We start from the raw sequence: 12,300 nt of genomic DNA, 5'->3' as shown, positions 1-12,300 counted from the left end.
TCGAGAGTCATGCATAGATGCCTAAAACTTCTGCAAGTGGGTCAGGAGATTGCAGCTGGTCGCATTGAAATTAATGACGAAGCGGGAGTCTTTCAATTTTTGACGAGGCAGACGAGAAAGCTAAGGAAATGATGCCGTAAGATCGGATGATCACTCTGCATCATCTCTGCCTTTCAATTTTTAAGGTGACCATCCACAAGATTCCGACAAAACAAATTGAAATATAGGAAGGTGTGTTTAACATGGGTCCCCCAAATGCTCACAACAAGCCACCAACTCGACGCGTTCACTGTTCCAGCGAAACTTTTCAACGCTATTGCGATGAAAATGAAAGTTTTCGAATTTCTTGTTACGGGTGGTGAAAATTGGGTATTCTCTTTCTCACCTAAGACAGAAAAAGAATGCCATGAGTGTGACATTTATCTTCCCCAAGCTGCGAAAATTCAAGCGACCCCAGTCTGCCGGCACTAATGGGAATTGTTTTTGGGCCCAGAGGGTTTATTGTTGGTAAGCATTGTAGCACCTGGAACCACCATAAATGCTGGCAGGTATTGTGAGAGACTTACAAGAACTCAGACGAACGATTCAGAATCGCAAGAGATGATTTCTTAGCCATGGACATGAGCTCTCCACGACAACGCTCACCCCCATCTAAATCGTCAAACCGGCGCTCTCCTGCAAAGTCAGGAAGAGACAGCATTAGGACATGAGCTCTCCACGACAACGCTCACCCCCATCTAAATCGTCAAACCGGCGCTCTCCTGCAAAGTCAGGAAGAGACAGCATTAGCCAGCCTTCCACCCTATAGTCCGGATATGACGCCTTGGAACTGGCGTTTGTTTCCAAAGCTAGAAGAACATACCATTTGAAGGCGCTTCAGCGATCATGGCAAAATGAAAGTTGAGGTTCAAAGTTTCCTCAAAGGGACGGTGGCGAGCTGCTACGACGAGGGCATGCGAAAACTCCCCCGCAACCTGCGGAAGTGCATCAACCGCAATGGCGATTCTGCATGAAGTGTAAAAATAGAATATTGAACCCTTCAAAATGATACGTCATTTGTAAAAAAAAAAAAAAAAGAAAAAAAAAAGAAATTGCTTATTTTTATTTCTAAAAGAATCGAAAACCTTATAAATGGCAGGAGTCGTGAACACGAAATGTAGCTCTAAGTATTAATATAAAGATAATTTAGTAACGGCAGACCGTCAGTGAAGAAATTGGTACTTAGAGCCCATAACGATATATTAGAAGTTATAATGCATTATGTCAGTCTAAACGAAATAGTGACCACATATCCTCGTCATGGCGGTAAAGTTATGTGGTAAATCGCAGTTAAGCCCTCATGCCCTTTATCTTTGACTGAAAACTTGCTTTGATGAATACTTCCACCTGGTTTACAGGGCTCGCTATACATCTAGAATCCCCGCTTTTGGGCTTCTCGCCAAAATGTGAACCTCATTCTGTCGATCTTAAAAAGAAACAAAAAACAGAGGCATCGTTCGCGCTTTCTAGAATAAAGGATGATGCTTTCAAGCGCCAAAACAGCTGAACCGCGTTTCACCTGGAAGCAGGAAAAATATATCTGGCTCTTTATCAAAGGGAAACCTTTGATCACTGCTAAGCCGTGTCGTTTCTGCGAGATAGCGCTAAAAGTTGCGTTCTGCAAAAACCTTTCTCCCGCGTTGTTGGCGTTATGAGGCGACAAATAACGAACGTGGCTTTGACATGGTCGAAAACTAAATCGTCCATGGATTGCTTGACGTAACGATACCGCATGCTGCCACAAAGTCGAGAAGAGCTGCCAACTCGGTTTTCTCACTTCAGGTGGGAGAATGGAATAAGAATAGGCGTTTCAAGCCTCTTGGATCCTAGACCATGTAGGCATGTTCATACGACGTTGTTAAAGCGGGGTTTTACACCTATGTCGGGTGGTCGCTTACAAACGGCACCTGGATAACGCGGTAGCTTATAGAAACTTTATGCTAAAGAGAATGTGAGGGATATTAGAGGCACTAGTTAAGGAATGTTGGCAAAACAGCGAGTAGAAACTACATTTATTTGAAGGAGGAACCGCAAAGCGAGCCAAAGGCGGAGTCCAAGTATCCCCAAATTTTCTTACTCCTCCGATATATGTTTTGAACTGCAAGCACAGAAATAATGTGGGGGACGCTTAAGCTCTGCCGATAAGGGTATGACGTGATAGCGTACCAACCCACATCTAAAGCCTCGCTTTAAACAAAGCCGTATGAATGTGTCTGCGTGGCTCAGGGGTATAACGTGAGTTCAAATGGTCTGACAGGCTGATACTGATATCGCCCTCCCGTGTGAAAGGATAGGTCCGAGTTGACAGCTCCTGCCAAACGTAACGTCCGGTGACTCTACGTCCAGTCACTGCGCGGTCATCAGCACCATGAAGGTGATTTTTCGCTCATAACGCCAAATCCGGTGCCCGGACTTCAACGCCGGGTTTTCGGTGAACGAGGCTTGAAAGCTATCGCGTCAAAATCTCTCGAATAGCAGGTGAGCATCGTGGTAAGCATGTTTGGCAGGATTCCTGCTACATATTGCGGCGGGTCGAAGTCATCTCTGTTCAAAGTTGACAATGCATTCGTATGTCGAAAAATCACGTATTCGGCTGTGTTACTATACGCGTACTCCCGCAAACTTCGGAGTAACGCTTGCAGAGGCTAATAGTTACAGGTCTTCGCATCTATTTGGGCGCACCAAGCGTCTTCAAGCTCACTGCTCATTCAAGAGCCATGGCAGCCTCCGCTTCAAGAGCTCGGAGCAGATGAAACTTTTCAGCATATTTTCCTGATGTCGTGGCATGAAAGACACGCTCCAGATGCCGCGTTACAGGAGCGATATGGATGCCATATACGAGGTCTTCCTAGACAATCGCCAATTTTTCTCAAGGTGTAAATTTTGGGAAAGGAGATCGTTGCTTCTGGAAATCTCTACGAGCGTGTTGTCTGTCGGAGGAAGAATTACAAAAACTCGCGATAAGCACCTTAATTGACAAAAACAACACCCTCAATAATTGCCTAGATATGCGCTATTCGTTTAGCACTGCAATTGATATCAGCAATTCAGCGACCCATAGGCTGCATTAAATTCCCACAACAGCGCTAATTCAATGTCATGGAACAGGCTGTTGCACGGAGCAATTTTTTCCAAATCCGCAGAATACCAATTCAATAGATACCCGGATATTGCCTCAACCCCGGAAGAACTTACACAACGACTAGGATAGCTATATGTCAGTGTTACCAGATAGACATCCCGTGCATGGGGTCTGAGATGGGACGCCTTTCAAATTAATGCCCACACGGGCCGGTACGAACAGGAAGGCATGATTCTAGCCAAAGTATAGATGTTCTAAATGCATAGCATTTATACACTGTCTAGGTTCTACACTCCGACGGTCTTTTAACAGAAAAATAACAAACTAAAAGTTACCCTAATAAATTTCTTGCTTTTCATTTTAAGTGGAGATATAATATTGCGAACTTGAATGCTGTCATCAAGAAGTGAGTCCCATTTTAACAATTATCTTTTACTGACAGTGTGGTTCGAAATATGGGTCGTCGAACTGTTTTGATTTGTAAGGTTTAACATCCGGAAGCGATGATTGCTATTAGAGACGCCGTAGTGGCCGAATGCGGAAATTTCGACCAACCGGGGTGGCTGTTTCACGTGCACTTGCATCGCACAGCGAAAAGCGGCCGCCAAAGCCGAGATTCGATCGCGCACCCTGGGGCACAGCACATTACGCAGCTTTAAACACTGGGCCACCGCACCCGGGCGTTCGTTAAGTTGCCTTTTCGGCATTTTACATTCACATAAAGGCATTTATCACAATTCTTCTGCATCAAATACCGACATCATTTGTTAATTCATGATGTTGAAGAAGTTATCCTAGTCACTGCAACATTATCACGCTCAAAGACATCACTGCATATATATTATTTATGCAATGCGATAAAGCCCACTCAGTGAGCAATCAAATCCGCATTTTTGGTATTCGATTTTTCGAACTCTCAATTTCTCTTGTATATTGGCGGCCTCCAATTTCGGAATATATAGAGTGACTCTCAAAATTTAAAATGAAGAAGTTTATTAGGTGATAATATTTAACCAATTGCCCATTCGTAAGCGTTATATTCCACGTAATGCCCGCCTTGTGGAAAAATACGTATCTTTCGCAGTTGTCAGCATACAAGTTTGTAAATGACGAAAAAAGAGAAATCACTCGGTCTAGTTGTCTTAGCCAATTTTGCATTTTCCCGCCGAGGTGGTGCTGTGGCTAGGGTGATTGACTATTGTGCCCAAGAATTCCGAATCTAGTCCCAGCCAAGGCGACCACTTATCGATGGAGCCAAAGACAAGGCATCCGTGTGCCGTGCGATGTCAGTGCACGTTAAAAAAACCCAGGTGGCTGAAATTTCCGGCACCCTCCACTACGGCATCTCGATCACTTGCGTCGCTTTGGGACGGTACCTCACAAAACCAACAAAATTTTCCATTTTGCTTTCACATGCATGAGGTGTTGGCTTTACTATTACGTCCTTGGGCTATTGCTTAGTGCTAATGGTTTATTTAATCTACTGGATACTTATTCACTCTTTACTGGGATTATGGTTATTCATTCTTAGCGTTTATTTCCAATTTACTGTTAGAAACTCAGACGTGCACGTTGTGTTGTATTTTTTGTTGAGGCTGTACTTTTTCGCCTTACGCAGACAGCTCTGGCGTGAATTTCTCGGCATTGCAAAAAGGATCGTAGCTTTATCAGATGTCAGGAATCACGGCCAATCTCGAGTGGAGGACGCGCTCTTTCCTGTTGAAGATTCTCGCTCTCCCATCGAGACCGGCCGTGCAGGCACAAACCTGTTCTCTCATGTCCATTCAAATATGAAAAATGAGCCGGAAAGTTAGAGTTTAACAACTCTAACTTTCCGGCTCATTTTTCATATTGAAATATGAAATTTTTCATTTTTCATATTTGAATGGAGTTAGGGTGCATTCGACAGTCACTCTCAAGCAGTGAGCAGCAACTTATCGATATCCTTTCAACAAAAATGCATCGCAGTCGTATGCTACTAATGCTCCACTATTTGAGCGGAACTGGGGGCCATCAAATAAGGTTAAAATTACGCGCATGTTGTGGACAGAGCAGCGAGGGGTGGACAAAATCATGGTAAAGGCGAAGCACGCACCTGAATGAAGCGTTATTGAGCAAGCAATAAACTGTGATTAAATATATACAACTTGAAACTGAAAGGTGATCGTAATTTGGCTAGTAATGCTAATTAAGCAGCGGTAAATCTGCGATCACGACAAGTTTGTGTTATTTTTTCATCAGGAACACCACACATTATTTTGAAGTGACTTTCATAGCGAGTTTTCCAATGAATTTATCGCATTTCCACCGAGAGAACTTGATGAAAACTTTCAACAAGTTCATGTTCCATGAAATGTCGCTCAGGAACCATCTTTTATTACGGGGTACCCCTACCGTTAAAATTCCGTTTTCCTCTTCGTGTTTTAGAAGGTACTACTCATTTGAACTTAAATTTTACTATGACACTCTTCACAAGCTTCACAGCTACGCTAAACTACCAATGTACTGACCACCCACTGAAGTAACATTAATAGAGACTTTTAGTCTCTAATAGACTCTATTAGGGACTTTTAGTCTCTTTAGTTCACCGCTGTCGCTTAACGCGGCCGTCTACCGCTACCGTGCGCTGTCAGCACGGCACGCGCTGATTGGCCCTTGCGTATGGAGTCTGCCGGAATTTGACAGGAACGTGGTGCCATCTGTCGCCCTCGGGGTGATGTGCGCATGCGTGTTGACGTTCGTGCGGTAGCGGTAGACGGTGGCTGTAAGCGGTAGGTCTGATCATTTCGTTAATAGGAGGCTGAACGCGGAAATACGACTAACCTTAATTTTATTCGCCGCAGAGATTTCTCTGTAACGTGAGATGCCCCTCTGAAGAATCAACTGGTGTCTCCTAGGGCAATCGGGATGCACGAAACTGTGAGACACTAGGGCCACTTCAGCGCACGAAAGGAGGACGCCAGCACGCGAGATTGATGTGAGTGTGTGTGTCGGTTTCTGATGCCTAAGACAAAAAAATTAAAATCGGTTTTGAGGCAATTAAAAGCGCAGTAACTGTCTCACTTCTTCGTGGGCGCCTCTACCGCTCTTCAAAGGAAGGGAGGAAGGTGGCAGTGCAAGAAAAGAATGAGAGTAGAACGCAGGTAGAACGCCGGTAGCAGGGAGAAAAAAAAAATAAAGTTGCCTTTGAGGAAAACAAAGGGCGCATTAATCAAATACCTTTAGTACAGCAAGCTTTGCGTAATTGCATACTTAGAGGAATAACTAAAGTGCACATAATTAAGGGCTCATGCGTAATACGCTTATATGCTTACGGAGAAATAATGTTGGCGTACGCACGAAATTTTCAGAATTTTGCGCTGCGGCTTTTGCGCAATTAGCGTGAAGCATGGCTTTCTCTTTACATGCGAAAGCCGGCTCGGCCGATTAGGTAATTGTTGCGGCCCTGGTTCACACTTACCTGTAACCGATGATCTGCTGCTGTACGCAATGACTGGCGTTGCTTTGACGGCCAAGTCGAAGCTGCAATTCCATCGATCGGCGGAATTACTCATATCCACTCTCGAATGTGATCCGTCAAGGCGGCATATCGGGGCCTCCTATCTGTAGTGCTACCGTCTGTAATTGCTCAGAGCATAGCACAGTGGTTTGTCATGGTGTTTCACGTATTTGAGAGACATTCATACCGCAATCTGTGTTAAATTTACAAGAATATTTGGAGCGTCTTTCATGTGATGGAAGGCTTTCTAGCTGCAGTTGTTTACACTTACCATTCCTTTGCTAGATGGCGGCACTCGGCGGTTCTTATTTCACTCAATTTAAACCGTTGAGGCAATACTTGGGAACTTTGTAAGCAGAAATAAACATTACTGCATTAGTTGGCGCCAAACGAGTCTGCTATGTAATATTTAAGCACATTATGCGCAGTTGAAATGAGTCATAAAAGACCATATTAGAAAGGCTTTTCCGTCCTCGTCTAATGTAGACCACGTGCAACATTTTCGAAACATTATAACAAAGCTCTTTGTGGGGACAAATGGGTTGTGGGGCTCTAAGGAAACTTCCCTCACTTCTGCTACCACAATAATAATTTACAAATCCCCTTAAGGTGGATTCACACGGCGGACCAAATCGCGAATCACACTCACGATTCGCTGTGACGTGGCCCTACGTCAGTGATTTCCGCTGCTTCGCTTCAGTCCGCAAGCAGCAATTCGCGATAAGGCCGCGAGTCCTTTTCACAGTTCGGATCCTTCACGGACAAGATATTTTTTATTTATTTATTTCTCTCGCGGAACGCTTTCCATCTATGCTCCCAGTGCCCAAGCATAGACAACGTAACATACATTGCACTAAAACTCTGGAGGAAAGCGAGAAGCGGCTTCAAACGACTGACGGCAGTCGTTCCTATTTTGGTGTCGAACTAGCCTGTGTTTGCCTTCCTTCGCAGTACATGGTTTTAACAGAAATCACAGTGGCAGGCTCTTGCACTGCGCGATACCGAATGCGTGAGTCTTGTGGCTGCTGCAGAGCAGTCGCTTGAATGTATTAATCGCTTTCCTCAAGCGTTTTGGCGCGCTTACAGTTACGCTACATAAGCTTAGGCATTTGGCAGGTACCGGGAGCATAGGGGAAGCAGTCCGAATGGTCGTCTTCCATGGGTTGAAAGCAGCATGTTCATGCAGCTCTCATAGAGTAAGCGCGATCGCTTGAACTGCAGAGAACTGCCTGCGTAGTATATACCACATCGAGCGGAACAGTCACCACAACAATACTTTGGCAAAACGGCGCAGCAGCAGTAGCTGCAGGCCGCCGCACCCCCCGCATTCACCCACCGTCCACGCATCGTCCATAGTAGGCTACCCTCGATAACAGTGCGCCAGAACAAGGCTCACCTCTCGCGCAGTGCTCTGGGAGCAAGAATAAGTCCGCTCTGCCTTCTGCTATTCTCTCCCACCGTGTGAATGCTCGCCGCGGACGGGCGAACCCCGGATCAGAGGTCACGTGACCGATCGCTTCGCTATTCGGTCCGTCGCGTGAATCCACCTTTAGTGTGTTACTTCTCGGCGTACGCTGTAACTACGCCGTGAGGGAGGGAAGTAAATTCAGAATGAAAGAATACCGAGAGAAGATATTCCCGACCTGGGTGCGAATTCAGCACTGAAGCGGCCATTCCGGAGCATTCTGCTGCTCTAGAAATTTTCAATTCCAAAGTAGGAAATACTAATAAGCACACACTGCTTGAAGCACTAAAGCGTGAAGCTTTACTCCACCAGTCTTTTTTCTTTTTTCTAGCATCCTGTCCTTGCGATGAAAAATAGCTTGTTACGAAAGCCGCATGGTTCTCTATTCGTTATGCTAGATGATTGAATAATGGACCTGCTTGCACAAGCAGATGAATGTTTCATTATTCTCTGGCCGGTTCCGTGACCTGTTTATCTCGTTTATCTGCACAAATAATGAAAGGCCGAGCGAAATATCTTGAGCGCGTTGAAAAAGAAAGACACTGGCGTCTTCGAGTACGGCATTCTTTCGCAACCTTCCGGATGCAGTTCTCCACAACTTTTCTAGGAAAAATTGCAGGATGACCGACGCCGCTCAGCTTAAAACCATAAAATCGCACTGATTTAAGATTCGTATGCTTCACCGCCCGTATAGGACCCGAAACACAGCACAACATAATGCACTTACAGGACTGCGAACAACCACTGGTGATTATGTAAACAACGTAAGCATGATTGAAAATCGGTGTTATCGGAACGCTGAGTATGAATTCACGAGGTGTTATACATCCCAAAGAGGCCGAATAATAGCTACGCGCCTGGGTCGCATTTCGTTGATAGTTCGGCAATGACGACAGCTGAATACAGACTTAATCACACTTTGGCGCACACAGCTGCCGCCTGGACTGAAATGCAGTTTTCCTCTTATCGAGAGCCTTGCGTAGCCCCCATTAGCTTTTTCTTTCGCCGCGCACATCCGTTCCTGTCTCGTGCGGAGTACCAACCGCGCGCCACTTGTTGCTTCTTCTTTACTGCGTTGTCCGCACTTGGAGTTGCTATAGGCGCCAATTACACGCTTCCAACATTAGTTTTCTGACCTTCGCGAACCTCTCAAAGAAATGGGTTCCACATGAGATCACATGGTTACTATACATCCTGAACGATTCCGACGTCCAGACCGAATGAGTGATGACGACTAGAGCACGCAACGCTCATGACAAGTGGTTTTGCGGGAACTGCGTATGCAAATCAATGCGCCGGCCAAGAAATTGCTTTCTCGCCGTCAAAACAGCTTGGGTCTTTCAGTCGTGACGTTCACAATGACGAAATGGGCCTCACGTCACCACAGCGTTTTCCATGGTGATGTACGAGAGGGCAGGGGCGTATCAGAAACTTAAAGGCCCCCGTACGGTCGTTTTTAGAGGCGCTGCGCTCGTCCGCCTTCCGCCAGCTGGCGGACGCGTTCGGCACGGGTGGCGCATAGGGTGCTATACGGTCACTTTGGGGCATCTTTTGGGTGGCGGATTTCTCCAGCGCTCTGACTGGCGCGCCCAGCGCGCGCTGCTTCGAACGTCGAAACGCTGCATATGACGGCTGCGGCGCTGGTTTGGGGAAACGTTTCCTCTTCACGGTGGCTCTCGATCGTCAGCTATCAAATTAATTTGCACCCTAGCTGTAGAGTTATTGAGCCCCCGAATATACAGCACAAACAGTATGAACTGACCATTAGTAGAGCGATTAAGTCGCCGGCGATGCAATCATCCAGCAACAGCGTAGACGCACGCATGCCCAAGCGGCACCAATTGCTTTCGCCGTCTACTTGGTGTGTTTATGTTAGTATGAGGAGAAGACGGCACGAATTTTTTAAGTACTCCCGGACGTATACATCGAAAGGTAAAGTGTATATATTCATATCTCGATCCTGCCTGTGTTCGCGCGTTCACTTCGGTGTAGCACTCGCGGCAAAGATGCAGGAGCCGGTCATTGTTTTCATCCGAAATTACAGCCTGAACACATTTTACAACACGCATGTTTTACTGTGAGAAAATAGACTGAAAAGCATAAACAAACATGCACATCATTTGTAACATGTACAGAAGCACTGTTTTCCGTGCGGTTCTCCCCGGTGGTAGCAATCTCTTAGTGGCATACATTTCGCCACGTAATCCTCATTTCTGGCTGCAACGTACAGCTGTGGTGTTGCATATGAGATGCATTTGCACGCAGAAAATGTGTCGAGGTTCATGACAGTAACAAATCTTTAAAAGTGCATGGAATCATTTGTTATGGTATCCATGCCACAGCAAATGATTCAAACAGTGCATGTTCAAATTATCTCTAAAATTCAATGTGTTTACTTCTTCAAAGACATTTAAAATAGCTGCTCAACTAGTTTATTTGTATTCAGTTTGGTTTTCAGCACTATTCATATTTGATTCAGCAGCAAGACTATGCTATTCATAATCAGTTTGGTTGGCAAAACTACAATTCGCATGCCCGCCAGTATGTTATACTAGTTTCTCCATCTCTGTGCTCAGTGCTGCCTATATTAATAAGTGCCTTCATTTCAAGTGCAGCATACACTTCCTTTTCTTGACCTATGCCATTTAGTCTTCCTAGGTTTCATGTGTGTGCACTGCTTTTGTCATTTCAGACACAGAAAGTAGCAAATGAAATCTGGCGATTGAGTGTTAACATGCAACACAGCTCAAGCTACTCAGCTGCGGCATGTACTGAAAAGAATTGTTACCGATTGAGACAGCCTCTACCAGTCAAACTTCAAGTGAAATATTTGTACAGTTAGTGCTGAGCACAAATAAACAAGAATTATGGCACAATTGTGCTGCTGCTGAGGAAGAGTCCGTAAAGTTTTCGAAACATTGCATGATATGAAATGACTACTCTAAGTACAAATATGTATATACTGGATGTTTTGTGAGGAATGAGTGTTTTATTCTTCTGTTGTAGTTTTATTTCACTGTTTCTCATACTTAAAAACAATACAGCTAAGAGTAAGCACTGAAAAGTCGCGTCACTGCACGACAGAGTAATAGTGCATGGCCGGAGCGGTCAGTTGGGATCAAGAAATACTTAGCGCCCACTGCCTTGCATCAGCTAAGGGTCCCCACTTGTAGAGAGAAACTGTCTAGGGGCTAATTGTAAAACAGTGACCAAGTGTAATGGCATGTCACTTAGTTGCTAGGACAGCATGCAGACTTGGTGGAATTTGGACTTGACTGTGAACATGAAATACTATATTTCTATGACTTGTGCCCCTACCTACCTGAGTCCTTTGCTTTGTTTACATAAATATACTGCAAGCCAATACATCAAGTTCATCGAGGAGTGAATGCACAGATCCTCAATACAATTCAAGGAACAGAAACCAATTGTAGTGGCATGTAAACACAGTGCAGTTCTCCAAAAGAGTCACGACAAAACTGCACCTTGTGATATTGAATAAAATATCCCCTCTGAGAATTCAATACTCTTCTGAGAAAGAAAACTGTGCTTGGAACTCTGAACTGTCAAATAAAAGAAAAATGGAAGAAAGCGAGTGTGTGTGGATGTTAGGAGTCCTTGCCACGGGAGGATAAATGCCTTGCAAACCCAGATGTTTTATACTCGGTGGCTCGTGTAACAAGTAACGAATGCTAAGACAGAGAGGCAAGGAAAGCAGCACTGAACTGCAAGATGTTTACTAGGTCAATATTATAATTGCATATAGTGAGAAAGCTGCTGGATAATCTTGTCAATCCAAGAAAAATGCTTTTATTGACTGTTTACAATCACCTGGCCTGTTTGAGACTGTTTAGAAAAATGCTGGCTATGCCCACCATCGAACCGTTTGAAATTATGGTTGCATTTTGTATACTTACTTATTTCCTTAATCAACTGAAACTGGCAGTGTTTTTTTTTCCTCAATGCTACCGATGCTTAAAAACCCATCTAATGTAGCTTTGTGTTTTGGTTGCTCATCTCAGTGAATTTTGTGTATTTACAGGCACATATGGAGGCTTCTGGGTCATTTTACAATATCACCAAGCAGCAGGTGTACCGTAAAAAACACATTTCATGCTTTGGTCAACCGCTGCAAGATCCTTCGTCAGGGAGTCTGTCTCTACAAAAGCATTGAATGTAAATGTATGGACCAGTGAGGCTTTACATACCTACCAG

The sequence above is a fragment of the Amblyomma maculatum genome, chromosome 1 (assembly GCF_055883805.1).
Source record: "Amblyomma maculatum isolate TAMU_Amacu chromosome 1, ASM5588380v1, whole genome shotgun sequence".
Taxonomy (NCBI): domain Eukaryota; kingdom Metazoa; phylum Arthropoda; class Arachnida; order Ixodida; family Ixodidae; genus Amblyomma; species Amblyomma maculatum.
The sequence above is the reverse complement of the archived record's forward strand: the minus strand, read 5'-3'. Positions refer to the sequence as shown.